Below are 12,278 nucleotides of genomic sequence, written 5' to 3'. Positions count from 1 at the left end.
AACAGATCTTGCTCCACTCTGACTCAGCTATTGAGACTGGTTCAGAGCCCCAAAACCATGGTCTGGGCTTAGGCTGACATTGACACCTCATGTAACTTCACCTCTCTGCTCCCTTTCCCCCTAAACCTCTCCCTCAAGCCAGCTGCTGAACCCTTTACTGAGGCTGTTCAATTTGCTAACTTAGTCTAAAGCTTCTGTTCGTGGGCTGCTGGGTTGAAACACAGGAGTTGAGCTCTGCAGCCAGCGTGAGATAATCGGGAGGCAATGGCAGGATGAAGGTCTTCCCATTTTTGGCAGCAGGAAGCTGTGAGATCAGCTGAGCTGTCCCAGGTAACTGCCACAAGTCATTCACATTCACACTCTTCCTTCCCCAAATTAAGTGCATTTCACTGAAATAGGTAAGTGGTGCTTGGAGCAGGGACTGGAATTCAAGGTTCCCTCTTTCCCCAGCTCTGCAAGTCAGCAAAAAGGTCCTGGTTTCTGGGCCTGACAACCACCAAGATCTCTCCATGATTGCTCATCTCTTAACAGAAGAAATCTTTGGCAGAGCAGTTATGACAGTATGGACTTTGAAGTAATAGCTTGGAGGAGGACTTTGCTGTTTGCCTCCCTGCTGTGTTCTAGAGCTCTGCCGTTCGGCTAGTCCTCACGTAGGCAGCCGGGAGGGCTTAAGGTACGATCTTTGCAATGCCTTCAGCTCAGTGTGTCTGCAGAACCCGCTGCCACCATGTATGGAGACGAGGAGCTCAGCAGAGTTCAGAAAAGAGCTGTGGATTGATAAAAACAAGGCCAGTTTTGCTAGGAGAGGTATTTTTGGCATTACATCTCCTGCGTATCTTGCCTTGCCTATTTCTCTAAACCACCAGCGCTACAGAGCAGAACTATTACACTGTGTGAACAGATACTGCCGTATCAGCACAGGCAGTTTCTACAACGTGTGGGTGTTTGGGAGAAGAGGGATATCTGAAATCTATTATGAATATTCTCTGAAGGTCATTTGATGTGCCTGACATTACACTCCCTGGCAGGAACAAGAAAAGTAGGAGGAAAGGAAACAATAGAGAGGAAATAGCTTCGGGGTCCTTCAGCAAATGGTGCAGGGAAATGCTTCCCTGCCTCCTGCAAAGCCAGGTTAATAAAGGCCAAACCCTGGAATCAAAGGAACACTAAACCACCAAGTATTTTGCCTAAAACCACCAAGTATTTTGCAGCTGCTGGGGGACACCGAAGGAAACCACAGCAGATGAGTGGAACTTGCCATAAAAGCACAAAGAGAAAATGAGGGCTTTGATAAAAGCCAGCTTTATGCTCCTTTTAACCAATAATTTCTGTCACGCATTTCAGCATAAATACTTTTGTGCTGAGTTGCGAGTCAGCCAGGTTCTTAAAGTGCAGCTTTCTTACAAGTGCAGCTGGACCTTTTTGTGTCGGTGATGGTAGAGAAGAGGGAGATGGTGGCCTAGCAATCCAGATGAGAGTTACTGAACTGTGGGGCTGCACCCCCCAGATGAGGGAGGGAAGCCAAGGCTATCTTTGCAGGAGTGTGCTTCAGAGGAAGTGCACAGGCGTCTGAAAATTATCTGACCATGCACAGAGTAAAAATCAAGTGCTTTGCTCCCTAAATGCAATCACTGAGGAAGAGTGAGCAGGTTCCTGGGTCACCGAGATAACACTTCCATCTCCTGAGAGGGGGAAGCCAGGCTCTGGAAAAATTGTTTCTTGCATCTTTCCTAAAACTTAATCAAGAGTGGCACAGTCCAACTGAGGGGTTGCTGCAATTCAGCTTTTTAAGTACTGCATGTCCGAATCTGAGAGCCACACGGGTGGAAACATCTTGTGGCAGAGGATATATCTCTTGATCATTACATGGTCACTTCCTAGGGGCTTCAGTTTTGTCTTTGGTTAAAAGACTGTTCAGATATAGCTTCTGCACAGAGAAATACACAGTTACCCTTCCCTCCTTGGCACAATTACAACAGACGTGCAGGCTGGGGGTGGAGGGGAACAGCCCAAGGCAGGCTGTAATCTCATAAATGCAGTTGGGCCTGAAAGTGGGGCATGTTCTGAGCAAAGCAGCTGCCGTGCAGCCGCCAGAGGAGGCCAAAGCAAAAGAGCCAGAGCTGTGTTTTTTTCCAGCAGCCTGCCTTCCCTGGCGAGTGTTAGTCTGGCAGGACAGGTCAGAACTGCAGGCAAAGTCTGTCCTTGAAAAGTCTTTCAGGGCAATCTGTGGCATCGATAGGAGCCACGTGTCCCTGGGGCGAGAAGCTGCGCTAGGAGAGTTCCCTGCATGGATGTGTTTATCCACGCTTCTCGCCAGGGAAGCAGCAGGGAGTGTGTGTATACTCAGCTGTGCTTCTCCTTCCCCTTTCATGTTCCTTATCTTCCAGGAGCCTCTGAATTCCCTCAGAGGAAGGGAGACAGTTGCTAGCCTTAATCACTGTGCGTGCAGAGGCAGAGTGCTCTTGTCTGAGTGCTGCCAGGAGTCACCCTCTGCCTTTGTTCAAACCCAGCTGGAAGAGATGCCCTGAGAGCAAGGGAAAATAAGCAAAGCCATGTCAGCACAGGTATCCTTCCCCTCCTCGAGCAGCTGGCTCTGCACACTGCCTGGAACACTATTAACAGCGTGCTCTTTCCATGGCAAACATCCAGACCGCAGCTCGTTGCAGAATCCCTGGTTAATTCGGAATCTCTGGCAATGGAGCATGAGGACGTGGCTTCAAGAACTTGCTGCCTCGTGCTTTCCTGGGGAGGGAGCAGTCTGTGTCTCCTGTTCTCTAAAACAGGCAGAAGGACTCAGTTCTCTGTGTCAAACTGTGGCAGGTCCAAGGGGCTAGCACCAAAAAGGGCAGGAGGCCAGAAGTGCCGGGACTCGGCAAACACAGGACCCAACTCCTGAGGAGAAAAGATGCTTGGAGAAAGGAGCAGCTTCAGACTCTGGTGGGAGGAACCTCCCTTGATAAGGAATAACCAGGAGTGAGGGATGTAGCTGCAGGTGTCAGCAGCAATTTGGAGGCTCAGTGCCCTCAGCAGCTCGATCCCTGCTGCAGCCAGAGGTCCCTCTGTTTGACTCTGGTGCTGATGCTCCACAAGGCCCCCACAATGCCAGCACCACTCAGGGGGATCTGGTTCCATCCCTTCCCTCCAGGCCCCTGCTGGGATTTGGGGATTTCTGTTGGAAACCCAGTATGCTAGCACTGAAAGGCAACGTCTGTGTGCAGCTGGCCTGTACCTGAGACACAGTTCCTGATTTTGGGAAAGGTGAAGCCACAGTGCCCAGTGCTGCACATACTTGGAGCAGCACAGCATGAAGTGCAGCTTCTGTCTACTGGGACCCTCTCGTGCTACTTCTTGGCACCCCCTGCCTTCCAGGCCAGATTTATAGTGCTGCTGATCCAGCTAAACTGGTGGTTAATTGGTGTTGACACAGGTGTCAGTGAAGAGGGGTTGTTGCCATGTGCACCTGCACCATAAGGCCAGTGCAGTGCTCAACTGGGTGCACTGGTTGCAGTGGGGGTCCTGCAGTGCACCTGCAAAGCCGTTCTGCCTTGTATATGCACCCCTCCGCCGGTTACTGTACCACCTGGAGCTCTTTGGCTGAGTCAGTACGTACAGTGCGTGTAGCTCTTCAGGGCTAACGGGGAAATGAATGCTCAGCTCTGTTCCGATGCTCCTCTGCGGTCAATCAGTGACACCACGAGTTCACTGAGGATCTCAAATCTGAGACAGTCCACAGACGAGTTTATGTTCCTACCTGCTGTATTGGTCAACAGTCCATTGGATTCTCTTTAAAACCACCCTGTATGCACTTAAGATAGCAAGAACTGACTCAGATCTGTGACACTTCACCCAAACCATGCTGCCTGACCATCACAGATGGACACAGCCCTGCCAGTGGCATCTCCGGACTACAGATGTGTCATGGTTTTACCCTGGCCAGCAACTAAGCACCACACAGCCGCTCACTCACTCACTCCCAGTGGGATGGGGGGAGAATCAGAAGGGTAAAAGTGAGAAAAATTCATGGGTTGAGATAAAGACAGTTTAATAATTAAAAAGAAATTTAAAAAAAAGGGGGGGGAACCAACAAAGAGAGGAAAATAAAAACCAAGAAAAACAAGTGATGCAAAAGAAAGCAATTGCTCACCACGAACTGACTGATGCCCAGCCAGTCCCCAAGCAACGGCAGCCCCCGCCATCCTCCACTCCCCATTTTTATTGCTGAGCACGACATCATATGGTGTGGAATATCCCTTTGGTCGGTTGGGGTCAGCTGTCCCAGCTGTGTCCCCTCCCAACCCACCCGCTGTGCACCCCCAGCCCACCCGCTGGCAGGGCCGGGTGAGGAGCAGAAAGGCCTTGACGCTGTGCAAGCACTGCTCAGCAACAGCTAAAACATCCCTGTGTTATCAACACTGTTTTCAGCACAGATCCAAAACACAGCCCCATACAAGCTACTATGAAGAACTGTAACTCTATCCCAGCCAAAACCAGTACAGGATGTGAACTGTTTGCCACATTTGCTAACTGCACCATCAGCTGACTGGTTTCTTGGTCAAAAGGACCATGCAGCAAAGAATCAGTACAGATAGGAATGTCCAAACACTGGAAATATGAATAAGTTGGTAGACGGTGCTACTGCTTGACCAGGGGAAGAAGGTTAACTTCACAGTGAGAGAGATCCAGTCTAACGGGTGATTTTAGTTACCCACACAAAAAGAGGCCAATTATTGTAGCAGGACAGGACAATGTATATTTTCAGTATCTAAACCAAAAGTTAGATGTGGTGGAGAACACAACAAAATTTGTAGGCTAGGGTCAGTTTACTCCCAGGTAACGAGCAGAACCTGGGCCAAGAAGTTTAACCAATACTGGCAATACAGTTACCAAAGTCTGACATAATTTGAGACAGAGGGGTACCAACCAGTGCAGCAACACAAAACTCACAATACAGAGGTGGCACTGTGAATAGGTGAGTAACTCAGAAGGCCTTTTAATTGTAAAGGAAAAATAAGTGGACTTGATGGAGAAGCTGTTTCAGCTTCGACAAATGTCAGATGGAGGTTTGTTACCACAGACCAGCAGGGAAGCAGGCAGGGAAGAAGTACTGTGTGAAAGTCAGGGCTGAAGTAGCATTTAAAACAAGCAGGGAATGGAAGCAGCCCCTGCAATGAGGACTTGCAGAGAACAAAAAAATAGGGCAGGTAGTCAAGTCCATGCTTGCAGGAGCAGGATTAAAACAGTTGGAAGAACAAATAATACAAGATTTAAAAACAGGGAATGTATTTAAGGCCATTAAAAACAGGATCTTATTTAAGGATTATCTACAAGAAGCCACGCTAATAGCACATTAAGGTTACAAAGTCAAATGATCAAGGTAGAGAATGCTGATATTAAACTTGCTCGTGAAATGTTAATCTCCTGTGTACACACATTCTGCTGCAGTTCTGCTGACTATCACGTAAGAAATCTCGCAAAACAAAAGGAGAGCCCAGCCCTTTGGGGTTCCAGTCTGGCAGCTCAAGCACATCCTTCCACCTATTTTGACACTCCCTGCAGGGGGAGGACCACGTATAAACAGGGTATAATCATGTAATTAGAGATATGCCTATTGCACATGTTCAGTGTTCAGGAGAGGAATGATTCCTTCCCTTGTACAAACTACTCTAGCTATGTCTTCTGTACTCATCATTCCCATATTTAAGGATTTCCAGCCCATCTGGAACGGGGAGTGTTTAGGTCAGAAATTAATTCAGCCCTGTCTAGTTGGATAGTTTTCAGCTCTAAATTAAAGGTATTTCTTGGCACCCAGCAAACATTCCCAAAACCCTCATGGAGAATCCATGTCCTCCCATGGAGGTTTGGCCTGAGATCAGTGGATTAAGCATTTCCACTTGTTGTGCATTCTCCCCAAATTGTTCCTCCGTTTGCTGAGTGCAGCACTTGAGATAAAAAGGTATGCGTGATGGGATAAACATCTTGTACTGCAATCAAAGCCCAGCGATACGAACTGGTTTGTCACAAGATTTGCAGCGTCCCACTCAGACCTGTGCATCCCAGGTAGCCGGGTGCACCTCCACTTGCACAACCAGTTCCTTTGCAGGGCCCTATCCCCACTGCCCCGACAGCAGAGCAGTGTTTGCCCCCCTTTCCAGGCAGGGCTTGTTGATATTCAACTTGCTGAGGAAATGGAAATCTGCTGTGTACATACCTTCTGCTACAGGGTGACCCTTCTGTACCCTGGACATGGGGGCAGGGAGAGGCCTACAGAGAGAGCTGCAATGGTTTCCGATTTTAAACCAATCTAGCGAAACAGAGCGTTCCATTCTGGTTGTCTTCTATTGATTTCCATGATTCATTTAGTTCACATCAATACATTCAGGCAGAAAAGGACACAGTGCTGTCTGCTCATGCAGCCGTGGACTACTGACAATGTGGTCCATAAGTGACATCCAGACCTGAATGGCCAGATGAGCTAGTTTAGGCGGTACATGACTGCAGCCAGTGCTAAACCAACTAAAAATCTCATCACACAGCACAGGAAAGTACTGTTTTTCCTCTTGCGAGCTAGGCTTTATACAACAGTCTAGCCATTCCATATATACATTCTATACAACAGTTACCTGCCATTCCCGTCCCAATCTATAGAGAAAAAAAAGAACAAAATCCCTGTTTCTCTTCCCCTTCCACCTCTCCAAAAGGCTAACGAAGGTGCTGCTTTACTTGATGTCAGGAACCTTGTCCCTCTCCAGCCTCTGCAAAGCTGAGAGCGTATTTTGCAACAGCCAAAGGTCCGGGCTGTGCAATAGGAGGCCCCATAAAAGTTCACACCAAGCTGCCCTAGGCAGGGTGTGAGGCCGGTCTTCTAGAGGAGGATTAGACCAGATCAGATGATCCCAAGTGAACTGCACCCAGTGTTGCGAAGGAAGATTAAAACAAAACCAAAATACATGAAGATCTCTGTCAAGACCATTTGGAAGAAATTCCTTGCCAACACTAAAAAATACCTATTCCTGTAACAATACAGGACCTCCGATGCAGGAGGAGACTCTGTGTTACCTTCACGGACCCTGGCAAGGCATTCAGCTACCTGTGGGGAATGGGGCAGGATAAAACAGACAAGCAAAAACCTGTAGCCAGGTGATAGTTTGGGATGAGAAAATACAGGCTAGTTGTTCAGGAATTCTCTGAGACAGGAATCTCTGAAGGTGGGGAGAATATCCTGCGGTAGTGATGCTGTTACACTGGCCCTCTTCTACATACTTCCCAAGGCCATTGCTGTGGGCCACCACGAGAGAAATAATACTGAGCTCAGCAGGCGTATGTCTGATCCAGTGTGACTCTTCTTACATTTATGTCCTTAGCAATTTCCTCATGTGTATAGTCACCCTAGGATTAAAACATACGTATCTAAAACCAACCTCTCATTCTCTGCCACACCACCAAAACAGCCAGGAGGCATTAACATGTAAAGACGGACCCCACAACAGTGCAAACATTCAGCCCAGGGCTAATTGCTCCTGTGTCAGCCTGTGACAGATGCACCCAGGATCAGCACGGAAATGGGCCCTCGCTTGCAACAACCCCCTTGTTGTGCACATGTTGAGGTGATCAGTCCCTGCTTTGGAAGGCACCACCCCATCTCGCCCTCAGCAGAGAGCCCTGCAGCCTGCTGACAAATCAATAACCTGCCGGCGGGCCCTGTGCCGGGAAGGGAAGGGGCCGTGTTTGTGAATGATTAACTACGTTAGACCTTCCCTTGCTCTGAAACTCAGCCCTGACCCCGACCCCAACCATGTGTTTTCCTGGTGTGTTTAATCTGACCTGACCAAGAGAAAACCTGGGTCCTCATTTTGGGAAAAGCGATGAGGAAAGAATGGGAGCAAAGAATGAAAGTACAGGGGGCAACACTAGTGTCCAGGAGCTAAGGAAGATTTTAGATGGCAAATGACACAGGGAGTCATGAGCAGGTGGCCATAAAGGCTGCAGCCAGGCACGGCCATGTCCTGCTGCAATGGGAGAGAGGTGAGAGGAGTGACTGGATCTGTCCCTGCTCACCTGGGTTATGCAATTTGCCCTATCAGAAGGTGAAATCCATGTTAAGGAACTGGCTGCTGCAACATGCTACCTCCTGCTGTAAGCTGCTGTGAGTGTGCCACGAGCCTTCACCAGCTCCCAGCCAACGTCCAGGCTCAGCTCCAGACCTTGCATCTAGAATTTAAAGTAAGTAATAAAATCAATTATATTAGAGATTGGAAGAGCCATTCAGAGCCACAGAACAAAACCTGAGGAGCAAGGCCATCACGCTGATAAGGTACTGACCCTGGCCTGAAATAGGCTGAAACATCTCATGGTGTAAGGCTGGTGGCCACGGGGTGCGACTTAAACTAGAGCAGGAAAAACTGCACTGCTGAGGGACATGGAGAGCCCCTGTCTAGTCTCACCCTTTTCTGCCCTGTTGCTATGTAGGAATTTTCCAAACAGGCACCTGGATTTGGTTTTCTGGGCTTCATAAAGGAGCCATTTGGGAGGGAGAGTCTCTCTCCCATGAAACAGTCAGAGGGGCTGTACGCTTCTGGAAGGAGCCAGATGTAAAGCTAGAGTGAAGTACACAGGACTGAGGATGGGTATTTGAAACAGAATGGATTTGCGCCCGGAGAGGAGGAGATGAACCTGAGTACTGAAAAAATGAAGTCTTGGTGAAGCATTGTCCCCTTAGTGATGAAATCTGGATGTTTTACTCTAGCAGTACACATGCACTCATCAATCCTCACACCCAGATGAGTCTTCTGTGACCTGGGAATGAGGAGGAGTCAAGACCTCACTGAAATCTATGCAGCACATTGCTGTTGTCAATCTGAGTGGTGGAAAATGGTGCATGGAAATCCTAGGTCATCTCAAACCTGGCACAGACAGGTAGTTAGCAGACAGATACGGGGTTAAGGCTATCACGTTTTTAGGAATTCACTGATAGAAGTGAATGTGCACATATTATTTGTCCAACGCTTCTGAGAAAGAACAGAAAGCAAGAGCTGCATAGTTGTACATTCAGAGAAGTTTCATCCAAAACCCTCGGGAGTCCCCAGACCCACTGTGCAGCTACAGAGACTTTATCACAAATACACAGCAAGTCCAGCATTTTCTGAAAGTATCATATTCACTGAATACATGGTATGCAGCCAAAGTCTGTGCTCTGTGGGCCTTGATAGCATTACCAGACACAGAGAAATCCTGGACAAATGTAGAAAATTCTCATACTGCACACAGAAATAATCTCCAGCAGGAAAAGAGAATGTGTTCAAGAAATCCTGGATACATGCTAGCCCCTTGGACTTGACATTATTGTTTAGTCAGACTAAATCAAACGCATTTCAGTCCCCAATAAATGTTTTTGCGGGTATGCAGCAACACAAGCTTCTGTAAAACTGGGTTACTTCTTGTCAGTGCATCAACTATGGAAAGGCACACCGAGGCAAAATCAGCTTGAAGTGCCAGCTGCGTGGTCCCACTGTTTCGATGCCCCCTTTTATGCCACATGAGAAGCACGCTGAAGCCCAGTGAATGAAGCTTTATTGCAGCTGATGCAGTATGATAGAACAGATTTCAGCTGCTCAAGTGGCTGTATGGAATTTGACAAAGTAGCATCAAAACCTGATTTTCTCACCAAAGTCTGACAAACACTTCATGGAGCTGGAGCAGTCCTGGTAAGTCCAGATTAGCGGGGATAACACCGCTTTTCAGATCTGAGGTACATGTCAAAAATCCATTTCCCAATAGCTGTTAAGACAAATCAGACCAGGTAATTAGTGCAGTAGTTAAGTATGTGAAAACCTCAGTTCAAGCTGGACCAGGTCATATTATAACACCCCAGCCCGGCCTGAATCTCTGATTTTATTTGTCAACTAAGCTGAAAAGAATACTCACTGCACTCACAAAATGATACCATCTTAATTTTCTACTTTTGCAAGGTGTCTGACCCTTCTACTTCCATGGTCCTGTAACATTTGTAAAGGAGAATAAAATACTAAAGTGTGATTCTGTACCATTGACAGTCCAGGGTCTGACCCACTGCTAAACTGCATTGGCAGAGTTGAAAGGATGGTTAGACCATTGTGAGTGTTATTTCAGGTCAGAGCATTTTAAAAGCATGAAGCAAATCTTTCAAACTCCTAAGACTGGTTTAAAAATCATGAGATTAAAAAAAAAAATCATCGTGGGCACTTATTTTCCATAGGTTTTAGAGCTTAGGTTAAACTTTGCTCATAGGTTGAAGATTTCCATAGTAATTTGGAAGAGCAGAACCAAATATATCTTTTTGAATGAACGCATGAAATTCTCACAGATTCACCTGATGCCTAAAATGGGAGGCTTTAAGGAGAAGGAAAAAAAAAGAGAACACCGAAATATTTGTAATACAATTGCAACGTGGAAGAATGAAATCCAGTTTGGCCTATTATCTCTTTTATCCTGCAGGAAAAGGATTCCCAAAGCTGGGTTTGCAAAGGTCCGATCAGTCATGTGGTGCTGATATTTTTGTTTCCAACTGAGAAAAGCACAACAGATGATAAGAGGAGTTAAAAAAGAACATTTAACTGCCTTTTTTTTCCTCCAAAAAGAACAAAAGAAACAAAAATCTTGTAGCTATTTTCCTCTTTCATCTTCCATTAGTAATTGCTGCGATGGCTCGTGATCACTTCAGGGGTGATCCCTCCCATCTGAGTATGAACACCTACAACTGCCGATTTCAGTTCTGCCTGTCTCAGATGGCTACGACTGTCCTGGTCTTCTTTACCAAACAGCTGCACTAAGGAGACTGTCTGAGCTAAAGGCACTTTGGAGCCAAGGTCATATCCCAGCGAAGTTAGGCTAGGCAACTAGTATAAAACAAAGGAGATGAAAAAACAGAAAGACAAGTTCTTTCAGGTCTCAGAGCCGACTGGAGCATATTACAAGAGGTGAGCTGGAACGGGGGCGGGGGTTATTAGAAGTTTAATGTTGATTGGATTCTTTGAATATACACCAACTTGATAGCACTAAGCAAATAGTTTGTGCTTGTTGAGGATTAGATTACATAAAAGCAGAGAAGACTTATTTTTAAAAAGCTAATTGCAAAGCTGTATGTACTCCCCTGATGTCAACTGGCCTAGCCACCCAGCTCATGGTTCAAAAAAAGGTTTCTGTTTCATACTCACAGTATGCTTATTGAACAGGAGCAGAAGGAACTAGATCCTGCTGAAGGTTGCTTCTTGATATAGGTACTTGTATGTGTGATCACTCCCAACCATCCCTCAAGCCCTAGTCAGCCTCCCTCTGGTGTGGAGACGGCCAAATTTTCTAAATACAGACAGCTTAGTACTCTTCTATATCTTACCTGTTTTTCAGCCACTTATTACATTTGGCATCATTCTTTGGAAAAACAAGTATATCAATATTATTTGTGTTTTTTTCCCCTTCCTCCATCTCTGTCCTTCTCTCTCAATCCTCTGATCCTTGCTTTCTGGAGGACTTTTGCCTTTCTTTTCTTTCAGTAATTCTGAGTGTGCACCCACGCAGGTTTCATTTCCACACCCTGTGTTGAAATAATCACAATGAAATTGATAACAGCAATAGTAGCATCCTTAGCAGGCTTCAGTTACCATGCCCTTGAGATTAGTAGGAGTGAGGGGGTTCATCACTTCCCACCACTCGTTCCAGCTGACTATAGACCCCGCTTGACACCACTCCACCACACTCCCTTCAAAAGTATCACTTTTGTTCAGGCTGCTCACAGGATTGGAGATCCACACAGGAAGAGGAAAACATGATCTACCTTGTTATTGTTTAAAATTGTTTCACATACCTATCCTGCCGGCAAAAGCTTGGCTCAGCATGGGGAAGAAGCAATTTCCTGAAACTGATGCCTGTGCTGCCCTTGAAAGGCTGGTGCTGCAGTTATCAAACTTTAGATGCGTACACTACAGCAGGCCGCTTTCCACCCAGGAAGTAAGTTTGGCAATCTCGTTACTATTTCTGTTAATATAACCCTTAGGACACACCACAGGGATTTTACACTTCCCATCTAAACACCCAGCTTAAATTGGGGCATTTAGACACCAAAGGTACTAATTTCAGTAGGGTTTACATGGCTTTCCAGGTCTGGTCCTTTGGCTTTAAGTCCTTTCCATTATGTGACTCTTTATTCCAGTAACAGTTGGTACAAGCACTGCTTTGCCTGGTGACTGTGCAATGGAGCTGTCTCCTCCCTCCTTGGAGAGAAAATAGAGATTTGCCCACGTTTCACT

This window comes from Gymnogyps californianus, chromosome 27 (genome assembly GCF_018139145.2).
Source record: "Gymnogyps californianus isolate 813 chromosome 27, ASM1813914v2, whole genome shotgun sequence".
NCBI classification, from domain to species: Eukaryota; Metazoa; Chordata; class Aves; order Accipitriformes; family Cathartidae; genus Gymnogyps; species Gymnogyps californianus.
This window is presented reverse-complemented; position numbering follows the sequence as displayed.